The sequence below is a fragment of the Pelophylax lessonae genome, assembly GCF_965119305.1.
Source record: "Pelophylax lessonae genome assembly, chromosome: 1".
Taxonomy (NCBI): Eukaryota; Metazoa; Chordata; class Amphibia; order Anura; family Ranidae; genus Pelophylax; species Pelophylax lessonae.
The window spans coordinates 477,323,366-477,344,454 of record NC_138768.1 but is presented as its reverse complement, the minus strand read 5'-3'; the positions used below and the strand labels follow the sequence as shown (position 1 = coordinate 477,344,454).

The window sequence follows — 21,089 nt, the reverse complement described above, 5'->3', positions numbered from 1 at the left end:
ACACTTCGTCCTGCAAACGTAGCGTCTGCTTAATGGAAGCAATCAACTCATCCATGATTGCAAGCTCTTCAGGCGAGCCAGGGGGAGAATTATCAACCCCCTCAACCTCAGCCTCTACCTCAGACCCCACTAGATCAAGAGAGGAGCGGGACCCCGATAGGGAGGTCCCTGCCAGAACAGCCCCATCACCTTCACCCTCAGAATCGGAGGACAGAGTAACTCTGGGCCGTTTAGTAGATTGAGCAGCCACCAGCATTTGCACCTGGGCAGCAAGGCCAGCCACAATAGTGGCTAAATCCCCCCCTGGGGGGGAAACAGCGGTCCCCTGGCTTTCCACCAATACTGTGGGAAACTTGCCCTCCTGAGAATCCATTGCCCCTGTACGCCAGACAACCAAGGGTTAACTGCCCCCTTTCAGCAAGCGCGGTAAGCGCAGCCCACCGCACACACTCAGGCACAATGAGACCCCCACAGGGAATATACAGACTGAATACAGGCAATGGACAACAGGAATAGAAGGATAAAACCTGAGGAGACCCCGCTGCTGCTGCTGCCTCGACCGGTGTTCCAGGAAAAAGGAAGTGATGCTGCCAGGGCGCTCTATGTAAGCCTATGGAGGCTACAAGAAAATGGCCGCCGTGCATGTAAACCATGCGGCCGGAGCGGGCGCCGGTAAAATGGCGTCGTTTGGCGCCGAAACCGCCGCTCCACAGTGCATAAAAACACACACAATTTCATCCCATTATATGGATACATGTTAGATCGCCGCAGCGATCGCTGTATATGCCCCAACATGCCATTAAAAACATGCCCCACAGCACACAGCTTCCCACACTGCCCAGCCTGACACACACAGTGTCATACAGCTCCCCCCCCCCCTTGCAGCCCACAGCATGCAGCCGAGAGATAGGGAGACAAGCAGTGTGATTTAAAGGCAGGTTACACAGTCCCAGACTGAGACCCCCCCCAGACAGACAGGTCCCCACATAGACACACTTACCTCATATGGCGTGGGGAACCCGCACAGGCGAACAAGCCGCTGCACATGAGGCAGGGAGAGTCGCAATTCAAGACGCACACAATGGCGGTTAAGAAACCGCACAGCGTCCGGTGAGGTAGCCACCTCACCAAACATCCCTGCACCGAACAGGGATGGGTCGTTCACCGTGCCAGGAGCGTTACCTGGCTGAACGCTCGATGGCAGACTGGGAAGCCACTGACCCACGACCTGCGATCAGGGGGATCAGCCCGAGACCCAGTCCGCATGATCCTCTTCGTCCGAAGAACTAACTAATGCTGACAAAAACAACAGCTAAGTAAAGGTAGAGAAAAAACTCAAATAAAATATTAAAAAGAAGAAAGAGTCTGGGACAAAAAGTCCCAGCACAGAGAGAGCCAGCCACTCCTGACAAGCTAGACATTAAAACTGAGATATGGTTGCAGGAAGTAGGAGGGTATTGACTGAGGGGACCACCCCTTGAGGGTGGGATATGTTAAAGCTTTATTGTTAACATATTCTGTTGCCTAGCTACTCCTTCGGAGCAAAGTCTAATACCCCATATGTGACGAATATGAAGAGGCGGCGACTGTCGGAGGACGTAAGAGAAAACGGCTTTTGTTACTCCTCAGGGCCTATATCATTATAAGGTGTTACCCTTTGGCCTGCATGGCGCCCCTGCCACCTTCCAAAGACTAATGGACATAGTGTTGCGACCTCATCATCAGTACGCCTCGGCTTACCTGGACGATGTCGTCATCCACAGCCGGGATTGGGAAAGTCATCTGCCCAAAGTGCAGGCGGTAGTGGATGCCCTTAGGAAGGCCGGGCTGACCGCTAATCCAAAAAAGTGTTCAATAGGATTAGAAGAGACTAAATACCTGGGGTATGTGGTTGGGCGAGGAGTCATCAAACCCCAAATAAACAAAATAGAAGCCATACGTAGTTGGCCCCGACCAGTCACCACTAAGCAGGTCAGATCATTCCTGGGAATGCTGGGATATTATATGAGGTTCATTCCCCATTTTGCCACCTTAGCTGCTCCACTGACAGGGCTACTAAAAGGACGAAAGTCCGTCATGGTTCACTGGAATGATAAGGCGGAAGAGGCCTTTTCCGCTTTGAAGTCGGCACTATGTGGGTCCCCAGTCTTGGTCACCCCAGACTTCAAGAAGGGATTTATAGTACAGACCGATGCCTCGGAAGTAGGTCTAGGGGCTGTACTATCACAGGAGGTCAATGGGGAGGAGCATCCTGTCGTGTACCTCAGCCGGAAGCTCACCCCAGCAGAGACCCGATACAGTATAGTAGAGAGAGAGTGCCTGGCTATCAAATGGGCACTCGAGTCTCTTCGCTATTATCTGTTGGGGAGGAAATTTCGTCTGGTGACCGACCATTCCCCTCTCCAATGGATGAGCCAGGCCAAGGAGAGAAATGCTCGGGTCACCAGATGGTTCCTGTCCCTTCAGAACTTCAAGTTCTCAGTGGAACACAGGGCAGGCCGCCTACAGGGAAATGCGGATGCCCTGTCTCGCGCACACTGTATGACATGTGTTCACCCCCTGAGGGTTGAACAAAGGGGGGAGGTATGTGGCAGGGCACATGGATCCTTAGTCGACGGAAGATACGTGTCACCGAGGTTCCTGGCCTCGGTGAGATAAGAGCCGGTAGTTCTGTGTCAGCAGCAGCTAGTGCTGTTTGACATTTTTCTATTTTAGTGTGGCTGCAAAGCCGAATCCGGGCCGGCTCTTATTGGGAGCAGTTAAGGTATGGGTGGGTGGCTGCTCCCCACGCTCCAGGCCAGGTCTTGCCTGGGGTTTATAAGGCAGACAGCCTAACAGGTGTTTGAGATTTGTCTCCAGGCACCAGAAGGCTGTGGAAGTGAGTGTTGAGGCTGGAAAGCTTACAAGCAGATGAACTGACCCATTGCTGTGTGTGAACAGCACCAAAGAGACACAGGTGAATGGACTTGTTGCTGTGCTTAAACCTGCCTTTAAGACTGTCAGTTTTCCTTTTTGTTGGGTGTGAGTTAACACCAAGAAAGACTGTTACTTTTGTGTTCCTGAAGTGTAAATAAAACACTCCTGATTTACTTTGAAGAACCATCTGTTTTGCCTCTATACTGCACCCGCAAATCCTACCTACCAGAGCAAATCCCCACACTCCCCAGTGCTGGCAGCACTCATGCAGCCTCAGACCATGACACTCCCACCACCATGCTTGACTGTAGGCAAGACACACTTGTCTTTGTACTCCTCACCTGGTTGTTGCCACACATGCTTGACATCATCTGAACCAAATAAGTTAACCTTGGTCTCATCAGACCACAGGACATGGTTCCAGTAATCCATGTCCTTAGTCTGCTTGTCTACAGCAAACTGTTTGCAGGCTTTCTTGTGCATCATCTTTAGAAGAGACTTCCTTCTGGAACGACAGCAATGCAGACCAATTTGATGCAGTGTGCGGTGTATGGTCTGAGAACTGACGGGCTGGCCCCTCACCCCTTCAACCTCTGCAGCAATGCTGGTAGCACTCATACGTCTATTTCCTAAGGACAACCTCTGGATATGAAGCTGAGCATGTGCACTCAACTTCTTGTCACTGTCACTGTTGCGGTGCCAATCAGTCTGACAAGGTAAACCGAAATGTGGTAATTCAGAACATCTGGAAGAGCCAGGCCCCCCTGGGTCTTGGGGAGGGACAGGAGGAAACATTTCAGCCTGAGTTATTTTTGAGTCCGTAAGAATTAGGGTCGAAAGCAGATACAAGAATTTGGTTAGTATGATAATCTTAAATATGTTGTAGCAGCCAAACCGGGAGAACCAGCCTGTTACTGGAGAAAGGTTTTGGCTTTTTGAAAGGAGGAGGGGGGGGGGGGGGATTTAAGGCAAATGCATCTCTCAGGTTAGCAGAAATGTGGGTCTTGAGGTATCTTCCTTAGTCCAATGGAATTTAAAGTTTGTTTTAAGATCTGTTTTTTTGTGATGGGGTAATTGCAAAATGTATCGCTTCTGACTATTGAAAGTTGATTTTAAAGGATTTTGAAGTTCCCCATATGATTACATTTTTTAAGATATTTGGGAGGGTGGCATGTGGAGTTATGAGTGAGAAAAGAAGATCACCTGCATAAGTGGATATTTTTCATTGGCTATCACCCACCTGTATGCGTCTTATGTTTGGGTTAGTTCTTATTAACCCAATAAGGAAAAGGAAAGGTTCTAATGAGAGGATGAATAGGAGATGGGACAGAGGGCATGTTTGATGTGTTCTGTTTCGGATAGAAAAGTGTTAGAGAAGTTCTCATTCACTTTGAGTGATGCAGTAGGGGAAGAGTAGAATGCACAGCTCCACTTTAGGAAGTTGATACCTAGGGTAATATATTTTAAACGCAAGTAACATGAAATGCAAGTTATCCCTATCAAATGCCTTTTCGGCATTGATGGATAAGAAAAGACATAGGGTAGATTACAAAAGAGGAACTGCTAATTGCTTTGTCTTAGACCTAGCCTGGCAAGACGGGATACGACTGCTTCACTTCAAAATACCATAAAACCTTTATTCAGTCTCTATACTTCCTTAAGGCCTTTAATGCTCTTGGCCCCAAGCTGGAAGGTTAATCATTCTCACCCTACTGTGCACGTCAGAAAGAATGATGTGCGCTTTTCTCCCCTCTCTATCTCTAATGGAATGCAACAGGGGTGTCCACTGTCTCCCCTTATATCTATTTTAACACTGCAGCTGCTTCAACAGATGATCCAGCAGAACTTGGATATTTCGGGTCTACGCATATATTTTCAGTTACAAAAATAGCCACGCATGCGGATGATTTGTTATTTCTTTAACCAACCCAGCCATACAATTGCCAAACCTCTTAGTGAAAATTAACCAATACAGCTCGTTTTCAAATTTCAAAATCAACTACTATAAATCAGAAGTCTTTGAGAGACATTAAGGAACTCTCCGCAAAGAAACTTCCCGCTTAGGTGGTCGAGATCGCACATCAAAGATCTGGGGATATATCTTTCTGCAAACCTGTCAACTACTTTTCAGATAAATTTCCCTCCTGTTCTCCCAAAAATTCAAACAAAACCTCACTGAATGGCACACCGGAGTGTTTCCCTGGTTTGGCAGCTGTAACGTCTTAAAAATGAACATCATTCCACGGGTACTGTATCTCTTACAAACCTTACCTGTATGCATCTCTGCCTCGTTTCTGAAGACTGAATAGGCTATCACAATTCTTGTGGACCCACAAACCGCCCCATTTCCCTTACAGGCTATTCAGGTTAGCAAAGTTATCGGGGGACATGACTCTCCCAGATTTTGCAGATTATGATGCAGCCTGTCATTTAACATGAGTTTTCGACTGGTCTCAACATGGTATGTTTAAACAATGGGTTATGACAGAACAAGCCACTGCTCAGATCCCGCTCACAGCACTTTCATGGTGCTTTACAGATGTTCCCATGTCAAACAAGACTCATCCCACGATTTTAAATCCATCATGGACCCCCAACTTAACTCATCCAATCCCTTGAGAGCCAAACCCCTTATTTACCGCAATAACCTCAGGCCCTTGATTACACAGAGCTCTGGCGCTGGAAGCACAAAGGTGTCAGGGCATATTCCTGTTTTTCCTCTACACACAAATCTGGATCACGTATTGATATAGCTTTTGGTAATACATGTGCCATGGGAGTGCTTACGGAAGTCTACTATTTACCTTCTGGTCTCTCGGATCATGCCCCGCTAGAGCTCTGTGTTACATTTCTAGACATTCCAATTGCTGGCATCTAGCTCCTAAATGGGAACAGGACCCAAAGGTGGGGGAATTAGTCTCTCCCAAGATGACGCAGTATTGGGAATCTAATGAGGGCTCAGTTGCATAAACGTGGAGAGTATATATCCGCCATTAAAGTGGTCAAGTCTGATTTATCTTCTCATAGTAGGCGAGGTTGAATAAAGACAATAGTCCATCCAGTTCAACCTGTGTAGGTGTGTGTGACTGTAATCATCTAACATAGCCCTCAATCTCCTGATCCTTGAGATGTAAGTCTAAGAGTCTTTTGAAAGTCACCATACTACCCGCAGAAACCACCTCTTGTGGTAGACAATTCCACAATCTTGTAGCCCTAACAGTAAAGAACCCCCCACGTTGCCTGAGGTTAAAACGCTTCTCCTCTAATCGCATTGTATGTCCTCGAGTCCTCATGCAATTCCTTCGAATGAACAGCTTTTCTTCTAAGCTGAGATCCCCATTAAGATATTTATAAATTGCTATCATGTCCCCTCTCAGACGTCTTTTCTCCAGGGAAAATAAATCGAGCGATTGCAGCCGCTCTTCATAGGTAAGGTCCTCCAACCCCCTAATCAGTTTAGTTGCCCTTCTCTGGACTTTCTCCAGCTCCAACACATCCCTCCTGAGGACTGGCGACCAGAACTGGACAGAATACTCCAGATGCGGTCGGACCAGAGTTTTATAAAGTGGAAGGATTATAGTCTTATCTCTGGAATACATCCCTTTCTTTATGCATGCTAATATTCTGTTGGCTTTGGAAGCTGCCGCTTGGCATTGCATGCTGTTGCCTAATCTATCATCAACTAAGACTCCCAAATCTTTCTCCATTTTTGATTCCCCCAAGGGTTCCCCTCCTAACGTGTATTGTGTTTTTATGTTTTTGGTCCCCAAGTGCAAAACCTTACACTTCTCCACATTAAACCTCATTTGCCATGTCGTTGCCCACTCCGTAATTTTGTCCAGGTCATTCTGTAGGATATCTGCTTCATGCTGTGCAGTTATTGCCCTGGCCAATTTTGTGTCATCTGCAAAAACTGATAACGAACTACTGATCCCTTCCTCAATGCTGTTTATGAATAAATTGAACAAGGTTGGTCCCAGGACTGAGCCCTGGGGCACCCCGCTTACTACCTCAGACCAGTCTGAGTATGCGCTGTTTATTACTACCCTTTGGACACGGCCTTTTAGCCAATTCCGTATCCAAGAGCAAACCCTGCTGTCGATACCTGCAGACCTTATTTTATAAATTAAGCGCTTGTGGGGAACTGTATCAAACGCCTTAGCGAAATCCAAGTACACCACATCCACTGGTCTCCCCCTATCTAGCTCACAGCTCACTTCCTCGTAGAATGCTAAGAGATTGGTTTGACAAGAACGCCCATTTGTAAACCCGTGCTGGTTACTACTGATGATGTTGTTGTCTTTAGCATACTCTACGATATAGTCCCTTATCATCCCCTCCAAAAGTTTACATATTATTGATGTCAGACTGACAGGCCTATAATTTCCCGGGATATGTCTCTGGCCCTTTTTGAATAACGGAATCACGTTAGCCTTCCTCCAATCCCCTGGTACATCTCCTGTCCTAATACTGTCAGCAAAGATCAGGAACAGTGGTCTAGATATAACCATACTGAGTTCCTTGAGCACTCTCGGATGTACGCCATCCGGGCCTGGTGATTTGTTTGTGTTAAGTTTATCCAGTCTTTCCCTGATTTCCCCCTCTGTTAGCCATAGTGGCAAGTCCTGTGTATTACTACTAACCATACAGTCATGGTCAGTGTACCCTTCCTTTTCCTGCGTAAAAACTGACGAGAAAAAAGAATTCAGCACGGTTGCTTTTTCAGTGTCCTCTGTAACCATCCTCCCATCATCGTTAATTATGTGTGCAATATGCACTGCCCTAGTTTTTTTGCTGTTGATATATTTAAAGAATTTCTTTGGGTTTTTTTTACTATCCTCCGCTATTTGTCTCTCAAAGTTGATTTTAGCCATCTTGATTTCGTGTTTACACTTCTTATTTTCCTCCTTGTATTGCTGGAAGGCTGATACTGTGCCCTCTGATTTATATTTCTTGAAGGCCAATTTTTTTCCCCTAATAAGTTTTTTAACGCTACGGTTTAGCCAGCCAGGTTTGGCTTTGTCTCTTCTAAATTTATTCCCCATAGGAATGCACTGCAAGATGCCTTTGCTTAATATTGTTCTAAAGCATTCCCATTTTTCCTCTGTGGTCAGTGATCCCAGGGTTTGGTCCCAGTTTACCCTTTCCATCAATGAGTACAATTTTGGAAAGTCTGCCCTTCTGAAGTTTAGGGTTCTTATGTTCCCCACTTGCCTTTTTATATTGTTATTTATACTAAATGTGATCATCCTGTGATCGCTAGAGCCCAGGTTGTCCTGGACTCCTACCTCCGAGATTATGTCTGGGTCATTAGTGATCAATAGATCCAGGATAGCATTCTCTCTAGTAGGGGAATCCACCAACTGCGACATGTAGTTATCCTGTAAGGTTTCCGTGAATAGCCGGGCCTTATGCGAGTGTGCAGTCCCCTCTTCCCAGTCAATGTCGGGATAATTGAAGTCCCCCAATATGATGACTGATCCTAGTTTTGCCGCTTTACCTATTAGTGCTAAAAATTCCAGCTCTACCTCCTCCCCTTGGTTAGGTGGCCTATAGCAAACCCCCACAACTACTTTTCCCTTATCTTCTTCCCTATCGAGTTCAACCCACACAGATTCTAAATCCATGCTCATCCCATCCGTAATGTCACTCCTTTCTAGCACCTTTATATTGTTCTTGACATAGAGACATACCCCTCCCCCTCTTTTACCAACCCTGTCCTTCCGGTACACCGAATACCCTTGGATATTGGCCAGCCAGTCATGTGAGGGGTCGAACCAAGTCTCCGCTATTCCCACAAGGTCTATGTCTTCCTCATGTACTAACATTTCCAACTCATCCATCTTATTAGCTAGGCTCCTGGCATTAGCATATACCCCTCTTAGTTTTACGGAAGTTAAACGTGATTGGCGGTTTTGTTTATTTCTGTTTGGTCTGCTGTTCTCCCGCACAGACCCGCCAATTGATGTTGTTGACCTACTGTCGCTGTTGACCCTACAACTGCCTTCAGTCCTCTGCTCCCTCCTGACTGATTCTACTTCTGAGCCCTCCCCCCCGTCTCCTAGTTTAAAAGCCCCTCCAACTCGGTGGCCATCTTTCTCCCCAAAAGAGCTGTACCGTCCCCATTAAGGTGCAGCCCATCCTTACTAAAGAGCCGGTAGCCGACTGAGAAGTCAGCCCAGTTCTCCAGGAACCCAAACCCCTCCTTCCTACACCAATTCCTCAGCCACTTGTTAACTTCCCTAAGCTCCTTCTGCCTCTCCTGTGTGGCTCGAGGTACAGGCAGTATTTCAGAGAAAACCACCTTGGAGGTCCTTTTCCTCAATCTATTACCTAAGTCCCTGAAATCGTTCTTAAGGATCCTCCACCTACCTTTAACTTTGTCATTAGTGCCCACATGCACCATGACCGCTGGGTCATCCCCAGCCCCGCCCAACAATCTGTCTGCCAGATCTGCGATGTGCCGAACTCGGGCGCCCGGTAAACAACAAACTGTTCGGTTCACGAGATCTTTTTTACAGATTTCCCTCTCTGTCCTCTTGATAATTGAGTCCCCAACTACCACAACCTGTCTAACCTTTCCTGCGTTACGGCCCCCCTTCTTCCTGGAGCCGTCCCTCCCCTGGCAGCTGGGGGAGGGCGCATGCTCCAGCTCTGCCACCCCTGAGTTGATATCCCCCTCAACCTGCAACTCAGCAAACATGTTAGGGTCTACCAACTCAGGACTGGCCTCCCTGACTCTCCTCCCCCTAACATTCCTAACAGTCACCCAGCTGCGTACCTCTGCTGCTTGCGTCTCCTCTATTCCTCCCTCCTCTATGCTGACCCCTGCCAGCGCCTGCTGGGTAATGTCCAAGCTCCTTTTCAGGTTGTAGATGCCACGCAGTCTTGTCACTGTGTTCTCTAGATCCACGATGTGGGCTTCCAGAGCAACAAGTCGCTCACATCTTGCACAGCAGTATTCGTCCTCGATTGTTTCATCAAGGAACGCATACATGCCGCAAGAAGTGCACTGAGTGGCATCCCCAATCCTGTCGGACATTATTACCCACTACTCTATGGGGATAATATTAACAACCTGCTCTTCCTTACCTACACTACCTCTAACTTCCCTGGTACAAAACCTGGAGTACCCACCAGTCGCTAATACCCTCACCAGTCACTAGATACTCACCAGTCGCAAGGATCCTCACCAGTCGCAAGATACTCACCAGTCGCAAGATACTCACCAGTCGCAAGGATACTCACCAGTCGCAAGGATACTCACCAGTCGCAAAGATACTCACCAGTCGCAAAGATACTCACCAGTCGCAAAGATACTCACCAGTCGCAAAGATACTCACCAGTCGCAAGCTACTTCACCAGTCGCAAGGGTACTCACCAGTCGCAAGGATACTCACCAGTCGCAAGGATACTCACCAGTCGCAAGGATATTCACCAGTCGCAAGGATACTCACCCGTCGCAAGATACTCACCAGTCGCAAGGATACTCACCAGTCGCAAAGATTCTCAGATTCAGAAGCTGGAGGACGAGGACTTTGAGGCTGCCCTTTTCTGTATCCTCGACTCTGGACAACTTCTGCCTTTTTGTGCAGACGAGAAGTCAATTGTCTACATTTTTTTTTTAAATGAAATTATTATCTTTTTATCTTTTATTAAATTATTTTATTATGGCAAAGCATTTCAGATACAACAAATCAAGCCGTCTCAACAAATTTACCGAACTTATCAGGGATGCAATTGGACAACACATAGTCTATCATATATCAAAGACCAGAAACAATCAAGACCAATAAATAGGTTTGCTGACTGCTTATATAAAGCTTGCATATACTTTGTCTCTACATTTAAACTCTGCAACACAACTAGATATGCGCTCCTTGGCCGGCAGAGTCTTTGAGCCTGGGGATAAAAATGGGATATGTTAGCCTACCTGGTGGCAGATGCTAAAACTCCAACTCAGATTTCAGCTATTCGCTGTGCAGACGATACCCTGATCTCAGACCCCTCTAATATTCAACAGGTGTTCACTGATTACTTTGGTAAACTGTTTGGGACCACTCAGGGCCTGTCAGACAATGCCTTCTGGGAATTTCTAAGCACCATAACTTCCCCCAAACTTTCAGCTGGGGAAGTTGCTCTTAGGGATTAAGCCACTTCCAGGGTCATTTTTACACCTTGAATGTTTATATTATTCCTGATGGTGGCTAAAAAAAGGTACTAGAGCTATGGCAAAAAGAAAGGGAGAGAGTGGGCAGCCCTGTCTGGTACCATAATGTAATGTGAATGGTTCACTAAATATGCAATTAACACGAATTTGGGTTGACAGACTGGAGTATTGGGACGAGATGCAAGCTAACAGTTTAGGTCCCAGGCCAAAAAAAAAATCGCAGGGTCATCAACAAATAATCCCAGTCCACCCTGTCAAACACCTTTTCGGAGTCTGTGGATAAAAGGAGGGTGGGCTGGGAATGGGATAGGGATGAGGGATAGAGTGCGGAGAGAATTATCTTGTGCCTCTCTGCCATTAACAAAACCCGTCTGGTCAGCCGTGATCCATTTGGGAATAAGGGGCATTATTCTGGTGCCCATTACTTTGGTAATTAGCTTTACGTCTACATTGAGAAGGGAAATAGGATGGTAACATGATGGGTCTTTACTGGGTTTGGGTATTACCAAAATGTGGGCTTTAAGTGATTCTGGGTGAAGGCCGGTTTATGTGTTAATAGAGTTAGCATAAGTGGTCAGGTAAGGTAATAGGGTGTCACTAAATGTTTTGTAATAGAGGACCGTGTATCCATCAGGGCCGGGAGCTTTCCAAAGCGACATCGATTGCAAAGCCACGCGGAATTCATCTATTGAGAATTCTGCCTCCAATGTCCCAAGAAGACTACTAGGCAATCTTGGCAGATTAGCTTGTTTAAGACAGTCTCCAATCCGTTTACGTCTGTAGTCGACAGAGAGTGCGGCAAGGTCTACCTGTACATTATAGAGTTGAGCATAAAAATCTTTAATGGTTTTAGCAATATGTGGGGAAGAGTGTGCCAGCTTGCCCGAAGGTGTCTTAATCTTAGGTATAAATGAGGCCATATTTTTGGCTTGGATAGAGCTGGCAAGTAGTCTACCAGGTTTTACCCCCCACTCATAAAATCAAGTATGAGTATGAGACAATATGTGCACGTCTCTAGAGGTCCAAATCTAAGAGAGTTCTGAGTTCTTCCCTCTTTCGCGTAAGGTCCCCCAGGAGGGAACCATGCAGGGACAACTTTTGCACCTTTTCCAAGTCTGTGACCTGTCTGATAGCGGATTTTAATAACTGTCCATACTCCCTCTTCCTCTATGCACCAAGCTCGATCAAGCTCCCTCTCATCGTGGCTTTATGGGCCTACCACAACAATGTGGGGCCCGTGTCCATGGAGTTGTTCTCTTGGAAATAATGCTTTAAAGTAGAGGACAACTGTTCCACTTACACAACATCAGAGAGAAGGGAGTCATTGAGTTTCCAGGTGTTGGCACGAGGAGATAAAGAAGGTAAGGACATTTTTATAGATACCGGTGCATGGTACATCATAGGTTGAACTGGATGGACTGATGTCTTTTTTCAACCTCACTAACTATGTAACTATGGTCCGACAAAGTCGAACACAAGAGAGGGAGATGGTGATGGCTGATAAAAATGTTATCAATTCTCAAGAAGGAATTATGAGTTTTCGAGAAATGAGAATAGTCTTTGGTTGTGGAGTATTCTCCAGACATCCATCATTTGCTTGTCCTGGAGTCTTTTTTTAATGAAAGGAAGGCACTTGTAAGGGAAGGAGGAACAGCCCTGTGAGGTGTCTAGAATCGGGTCAATGGGCATGTTGGTGTCGCCCCCTAGAATGACAATACCTTTGGCAAATTCTGCGAGTTTAGAGAGTATTTGTGAGAAGATGGCTGGTTGGTTAATATTAGGACTATATATGTTTGCTAATGTACATTGGGTGTTGACTATGAAACCTCGAAGGAAAAAATACCGTCCATAATCATCAGATAACCTACCCTCCAAACGAAAAGGCGTATGCCTGCTAAAACCGATGGCCACTCCTTTGGCTTTGTTGGTAGCTGAAAGGCTATAATACCACACTGGGAAGGAGGGGGGGAGAAGATTCTAGCATTTGTGCGGTGCGTTAAATGCGTCTCTTGTAAGAATGCTATAAAGCATTCCGCTCTTCTTAGCTCTCTCAGGACTTGATGACGCTTAGCCACCATCGTTGCCATCGGATCTTTGCAGAGAGCAACCAATAAAACAACAACCACCAGCTATGGTCTAAGGGAGAACCAGAAGCAGAGATGCGTTTCTTCTTAGAAGGGGTTGTTTGCCAGCCGGCCTCCAAAAGGGATGTTAGAACAGGAATGCTATTGTGCCATCCCGGGAGGGCCACTGAGGACATGTTTAGGTCACGGCAAAACGTTGGGAGATCATCTGGGAAAAGCAGGGTGGAAGACCCTGTGAGACCCTTAATGATGTCAACCAAGGAAGCTCCAAACAGACGATCCCCTACAAGGGGGAGATCAGATAAGGCCTTCTTAGAAGTCTGGTCTACAGACCAGCATTTCAGCCAGATAATACGCAGAAGGACCACTGCTGACAGAGACAGTTTAACTCGCAGGCCAGCCCCCCCATCCAGTGGAGCTATGTCGTGGCCAACCTAGCGCAGAGCTAAGGCTTGTGTGTGCTTGCTGGCCAGACTGGGGGGAACATCTGGATCTAGATTATCCAGTCCGTCGTCCAGTCCGGCAGTTGATTGTAGATTCTCACAGGAACAAAAAAACAAAGATAGGAAAAAAACTGGATTTTCGATTTACCGTAAAATCATTTTCTCTTAGCTTTATTGACGGACGCAGTCCTCTGATGCATATCAGTAGGGTTATACTGCCCCCCACAGGAGTAGGGCACTAGGCAGAAAAAAAGTTCTGGCTACGCCTATGGGCAGTCCCAGGGGGTATACCCTCTCTCTTCCTGCATAGGATGTCAGTTTTGTATCAAAGCAGTGTCAGAGAAAACAATACCAACCCAACTCAAAATAGGGCGGGTACTGCGTCTGTCAATGAACCTTAGAGAAAAGGATTTTACGGTAAGTCAAAAATCCAGTTTTCTCTATCGTTCAATGACTGACGCAGTCCTCTGATGCATATCAGTAGGGATGTCCCAAAGCAGTACCACATAAATGAGGGGTGGGAACTGCAGAAAAAAACAGTCCCCAAGGCTAAACACAGTCAACCAGGCAACACGCAACTCATCAGAACAGCAAGATGAGCCCCACCTGAAACAAACAGTAAACACCCTCAAGGAAGGACAAAAAGACTCTAAACAGCAGCCTGCAAAACCTTACGGCCAAAAGAGGCATCTGCAGATGCCAGCACATCCACCTTATAAAATTTGGTAAAGGTGTGAACAGACGACCAGGCCTTGCAAACTTTAAGCAAAGATGCCTGAAGGCGAAAAGCTCAGGAAGCACTTAGCGCCCGAGTAGAATGGGCCTTAACAGGGAAAGGTGGAACCTGACCCTTAATTGAGTAAGCCTGCACCACTGTCTGTCTGATCCATCTGGAAATAGTCGCAGCAGATGCAGGCAGCCCTTTCTTTGGGCCATCCGTGAGTACAAAGAGCGAATCTGACTTACGAAAAGACTCAGTAGTTGCCAAGTACACCCTGATTACCCAAACTACATCCAGAGTATGCAGAGCATATTCATTAGGATGTTTGGGCTTAGGACACAAAGATGGTAAAACAATGTCCTCATTTAAGTGAAAACTAGAAACCACCTTCGGAACGAAGGACGGATCCGGACAAAGTACCACTTTGTATCTATGAACCACCATATAGGGAGAACGACAGGACAGCGCCGCCAGTTCCGACATTCTGCGTGCAAAAGTGATAGCCACCAAGAAGGCCACCTTCTGGGATAAAGTAAGCAGGGGGATCTCCCGGAAACTCTCTGTAGCGGAGACGTAGTTTAATCTACAGGGTCTCCGCTGGTAGACAGGAAAACATGTAATAACCCAAATAGGCAGGTACAGCATGCAACAATCCAGGTAGCGTTATACCATCATTACCTCCTAAGAACTAGACAATCCACACAGGTGTTGAGGGTTCAACATGCAGAGCTTAAACTGTTTATTAAATTCCAAGACATACAGTTTTACCCACAGTTAGGGAAACTCCCCTTAACCTTGCCAAAGGGGGGGGAGGGGACAAGGAACAATCAATGGGAACTGAACATTTGTACATTGAAACAGGCTACAGATAACCTAATGAGCTTATGGTAAACAGTCTCTCAATACACACCCTCTGCGGAGAGATGTCTCCAGTCCAGACCATTGTCTATGTGTCATGAATCCACACAATTAGACACAGAAACAGGAGGGGGGGGGTGGGGGGGAGAAGGGCTGTAGCATTACATTGCAAACACTTGGTTCTTAAAGGTATACACATGCAATAAACATAATGCATACACGAAGGACAATATACAGTGGCTGTGTTTGCCACAATGCTCCCCCAGAACCAAGCCGGCATACACAGTCTGATCCTAACGGATCGGCTTGGGGATGTCCGGAGGAGTACTCACGGATCATTTATCAATGTCTGTTTGTCTGGATAACCCGTGAGTAAAGAGAAAGGTTGTCCATATAAATAGGGTTGTAGCTTCTTGAGGGCTCACACCACAGCCAGGCACTCCTTTTCAATGGCAGCGTAGCTCACTTCCCGGGTAAAAGTTTCCTGTTTAGATAAGCCACTGGTTGCTCGCCGCCATCCGCTCCGACTTGGCTCTCTTTTACTGATTCTGGGATGTGGTAGGGGGGGTTGGCGAAGGGGTGTCTGTTCTAAGGTTTCGACCTTGTGGGTGGCCAACGCGGTGTACCTGGGTAAGTTAGAGGAGGTGGCCCCCTTTTACCTAATTAGACTTTGAGCTTGGGTACGCTCCTGTGCGCTTAGTCGCTCCCCTAACTGTACTTCTCCGTTCCGGCCCTCCTGATTTAGGAGGTCTGGGAGAGGTAGATTATCAAAATCCTCGGCTGCAGATGCGCAAATTGCAGTTACCTCTTCGGGTACGTTCCTGGTAGGGTTTGAGCATGTTTACGTGGAGTATGCGTTTGGCTCCTACGCCTGCGACTGGACCGATCACATAGGTGGTATCACGTATTTGTTCTACCACCTTGTATGGGCCCTGCCAGGGGGCCTGCAGCTTTTCTTTGTGGACCGGTCGTAAAATTAATACTTTTTGCCCGACTTGAAAGCTGCGGTCCCTGGCTCCCCTATCGTACCATCGGCTCTGTCGTTGTTGGGCCGCCTGGAGGTTGTCACGTACAGTCTGAGTCAGGGCCTCCAGGCGTTCCCTAAACTCCAGCACATATGGTACGATAGGTGTACCATTAATGGTCCCTTCTCCTTCCCAATGTTCCCGGATTAAATCTAGGGGGCCCCTCACTCTCCTTCCGAACAGAAGTTCGAAAGGGGAGAATCCGGTGGATTCTTGGGGTACATCTCTATATGCAAACATCAAGTGGGGAAGGAAGCTTTCCCAGTCTTTCTGGGTATACATGAACGTACGGATCATCTGTTTGAGGGTGCCGTTAAAACCTTCACAGAGCCCATTGGACTGGGGGTGATATGCGGAGTGCAAGATCTGTTGTACCCCACATATCTTTCAGAGCTGGTGCCTTACTTCGGCGGTGAACTGAGTGCCCCTATCCGAAATAATCTCCCGGGGAAATCCCACGCGGGAGAATATTCGCATCAGTTTCTGCGTGCACATTGGTCAAGGCCACTGCCTCAGGGTATCTGGTAGCGTAGTCTACCACGGTTAGGACGTATTTCTTGCCGGATGGGCTAGGTTTAGTTAAGGGGCCTATTATATCTACTGCGACCCGGCTAAAGGGTTCCTCAATTATGGGAAGAGATGGTAGCCGGGCCTTGTATCGGTCACCCCTCTTCCCTACCCTTTGGCAGGTATCACAGGTCTGGCAATATCGCCGTTCATCCTGGGAGATACCCGGCCAAAAGAAATTCTGGGTTAGCTTGTGTTTAGTACGACTGATCCCTAAGTGTCCGGACAGGGGTATGTCGTGCGCTATGCCCAGCAGTTCCAATCTATATTTCCGGGGGAACAATTAATTGCTTAAAGTGGAGTTCCACCCTAAAATGATACTTACCTCCATCTTCTCGCTCCGGGTCACCAGAAAAACAAATGGATAATCGCATTTTTTATTTTTTTTTACTTACCTCGTAGAGAAGAAAATATACTTACCTTACTTCCTTCTTCCTCCCCTCGGCGGCCACGGCCCGTCGTCACTTCCTGGCTTTGCAATGATTCCTGGGAGCTGAACGTCATCGCTCCCAGGAATCATTGCGCCTGCACCGGCCCCGACGTCAGTTCCGGGGCGCGCGTCATTCCCTTCTAAACAGCTTCTGGGCATGCCCAGAAGCTGTGGAGGGATGATGCGCACGCACCGGAAGTGACGGCGGGGCCGGTGCAGTGCATCGTGGGACCGAAGAAGACGGAAGAGGACGCAGAAGAGGATCGCGCTGGCTTCAAGCTGCCCACACCTGAGATGGCAGTGCTGGACAATACTTTTTCAAGGTAAGTATTTGTCCTAAAAGGTAAGTGCAACCCGGGACAGATCAGAGGCTAGCCATTGTGGAATGTGCTAGCCCTGACTGTCCCGGGGGTATTTTTATTAAAAAAAAGTATTCCCAGGGTGGAACTCCGCTTTAATGGGTATGGGGATCCATCCGGCTATTACCTTCTCGGCTTGGCGGTATAGGAGTCCCTTTTCCCATGTGTATCTTTCCCCTTCTAACCCTGCCTGATTTTTATCTACACGGTCTTTATACAGCTGTAAGGAAGGGTCTAGGGCCACCTCCGACCCAAATTCTAGGGGGGGCGCCCAGGAAGTGACATTAGGCATGGGGGGCACATTGCTTACCTGAGCCTCAGAGTGGTTAGGTGGTGCTGTGGTGCGAGCCTGCTGCCGGGTCACAACCGGATAAGCTTTGTGGATGGTAGATTGGGGAACAAAAGCTGAAGTCAGCTCCCCCAGGTCGTTGCCCAAAATAACGTCTGCGGGTAAATCCTGCATCATGCCCACCTCCACATTCCCATTCCCCACTCCCCAATGCAGGTGTACCTTGGCAGTGGGGATCTTGTAGATCGCTCCCCCTGCTACACGTACTGCCACACCCTCCCCTGTGAGGTTGCCCTTGGGTACTAGGTGGTTGTGGACCAGCGTTATAGTAGCTCCAGAGTCTCGCAACCCCTGTACCTTTCTCCCCTTCATCTGTACTTCTTGTCGGTGCCCTTGGCGGTTGTCAGAAGCTGCTTGGATAGGGTTGACTTCATGTAGCGTACCCAGAGGTTCCTCGGTGGAAGCTGGGACCTCGGGTACTCTGTAGGGTTCCGCTTGGGCACAATGAACCGCTGCCCGGTTGTTGGGTGCCGGGGTATTCCAGCTGGGCCGTGGTCGGTTGCGGGGGCAGTCCCGCTGCATATGTCCCTGCTGGTTGCAGGTGTGGCATCGTATCGAGGGGCGAGCCTGATACCTGGGGGGGTAGGTGTTAGTGCTTACCCCCGGCGTGCTGGGGCGGCTGCGGTTACGGCTGGTACTGGTGCTGTAGGTCCATAGGCTGCTCTTGGTTGAGTGCGCTGTTCCCTCCTGGTATCTTGGAACTCATCCGCTAACTTGGCTGCGTCTTGTAGAGTGCGTGGTTTCCGATCTCGCACCCAATTCTGCAGATGAGCGGGTATCCCGTTAAAGAACTGCTCCATTACAATTAGCTGGAACAGGTCTTCTAGGGTGTTGACTTTGGTAGCTTCCAACCATCCTTTTGCTGCTCGTTGTAGACGGTGCGCCCATTCTGTGTGAGTGTCTCTGGTGAGCTTTTTAATATCTCGGTACTTTAGCCGGTAGGGCTCTGAGGTAATCGCATACCTAGCTAGAATGGCCTGCTTCACCTTGGCATAGTCTGTAAATTTTTGTTTATTAAAAATCTCACAAGCATAATAAAAACATATTTACATATATACAAAATTAAATAAATATATAAACAAAAATAGCTTACATCAGCATAGAAACAGAAAACTATAACTATTATAATAGGAAGAGACTTAATTTCCTCCGCCGTCACTTGCCACTGCCGAAGCATCTTCAGGCATGGAGCAACGTAAGCCGGGAGCTTACCATGTCGGACCCTCAAGCTTTTCACTGGCCCACCATTCTCCCAACTTCGCAGAAAAGGCCTAAACCAGGACTGAAAAATACCAACCCACCCAGGCGGTTCCTCTGCCAGCATGTTACCAAAAATATGTTTTAAAAACATCAGAGAAAAAAATACCACCGGGTTGACCATACCTAAGCCACCCATCCACCTGGGAAGATAGGTTACAGACCTCTTAATGAGATTCAGTTTGTGCCCCCATAACAGCTGGAAAAAACAGCTGTAGATCCTTGCATAGAGAGACACTGGCAAAACGCAGACAAAGCTGACATACAGAAATACTGGGATCAGGTAAGTTTTAATCAGGTCAATCTTTTCCCTGTAAGAGAGTTTCCATTCCTTCCAGCTGGCAACCTTGGCATCGGCATCTTGTAGCCTGCTTTCCCAATTTGCAAGGCCGTAATCGCCGGGACCAAATTTGATGCCTAAAACTTTAATTTCCTGTCGGGGCTCTGGGAAGGTGCCCGGAAGCTCAAAGCTATCGCCTTCTTCTCCCATCCAAAAAACTTCACTCTTATCCTGATTGATCTGTGAGCCAGATGCCTCAGCATACTGCTCCATCACTGAGACCACCTCCTTCGCCTCCTCTGTCCCAGAGATGAAAACAGACACGTCATCAGCATAGGCCACAACCCTCAAAGGGGGCTCACCAGGAATGCCCAAAGGCACCCCCCACAACGGTCCACACTCTAATCTCCTGATGAAGGGATCGATTGCGAACGCGTATAGCAGAGGACTCAAAGGACACCCCTGACGCACACCCGAGCCAACCTCAAAGGGCTGTCCAATCCAACCATTCACAAGCACGAAGCTTTCAGCTCCTCTGTACAAAGTCTTCACCCAATCAATAAATCCCCCCTCCAGGCCATACTTGCCAAGAATCAACCATAGGTACTCATGATTGACCCTATCAAAAGCTTTTGCCTGATCCAATGCCAGCAGGTACTTTCCCCAGCCTGCAGCCCTGCACCGTTCCAGGGCCTCCCGGACAGCTAACACCGCTGAAAAAGTGCTTCTACCCTGAACCGAACAGTGCTGGTGGTGAGAAAGTAGATTGCCTGCTACAGACGATAAACGCCAGAAAATGATTTTTGCCAGTATCTTCCTATCAACATTAAGAAGGCTAATGGGCCGCCAATTCTCGATTCTCGAAGAATCTTTACCCTTTGACAGAAGAATAACTGCAGATTGTCGCATGGAGGGAGAGAGTGAACCCTCTCTCAGACAGCCATTAAAAACCTCCACCAAATACGGGGCCAGAGTAACCTTAAAATGTTTGTAAAACTCAGCTGTCAATCCATCTGGCCCAGGCGACTTCTTAATGGCAAGCTTATCAATAGCCCTAACCACCGCATAGTCTGTACTGTCCTCGTCGGGTACGGCACGGTATGCCTCTGCTGCGCGACCAGATAGTCTCCCTGCCAGTAGGGGTACTCGATCCTCCGCACTGATATTGTGCAGGTGGCATAACCTTTCGAAATCTTGTAGGTAACCATCTACCTTGCCGTCTGTTTCGGTATAGCTTTTAAACGCCTGGTACGGAATCTTGGGCTTCCCCTGGGTAATGTGGACAGGCGTTGGAGCTCTCTCGTCGGCTCGCTGACTTGCTTGGCGCTTGACCACCAGGTATTCGTGTACGTCCGCCATCAGTCGGTCCAGTATTTCTCTTGAGAGGGGCTCTGGGTAGTAGGCCAGTCTGCTCTGTAGCTCCTTGTCAAATTCGCAGCGTTATGCCTTCTGTGGGCCCGCTGCAGGGGTTTCTCTGTCTCCCTCCATGAGCTCTGCTAGAAGGGTCGCTTTTGTTTTGTGGCTGGTGTTTCCTCCTATAGCTTGCAATAATTCCTTCAATGTAGTTCTTTTCAATGCTGCATAGTTCACCTCCATTCACCAAGCGTTCGTATACTTTGACATATTTCCC

At 47.8% G+C, this 21,089-nt stretch overlaps 1 protein-coding gene and 1 pseudogene across 2 annotated transcripts in view; both read right to left on the bottom strand.

Annotated features, from left to right (window-relative positions):
• Nucleotides 1-21,089, bottom strand: part of PIP5K1C (phosphatidylinositol-4-phosphate 5-kinase type 1 gamma) — a 476,610-nt gene that overhangs the window by 263,200 nt on the left and 192,321 nt on the right. The gene's annotated exons all lie outside the window — the stretch shown is intronic.
• On the bottom strand, nucleotides 11,632-21,055 carry LOC309544490 (annotated as a pseudogene). The gene is made up of 3 exons: nucleotides 20,536-21,055; nucleotides 17,884-18,919; nucleotides 11,632-11,895 (listed from the first exon to the last, which is right to left on the bottom strand). The product of its transcript is annotated as an uncharacterized misc_RNA (transcript).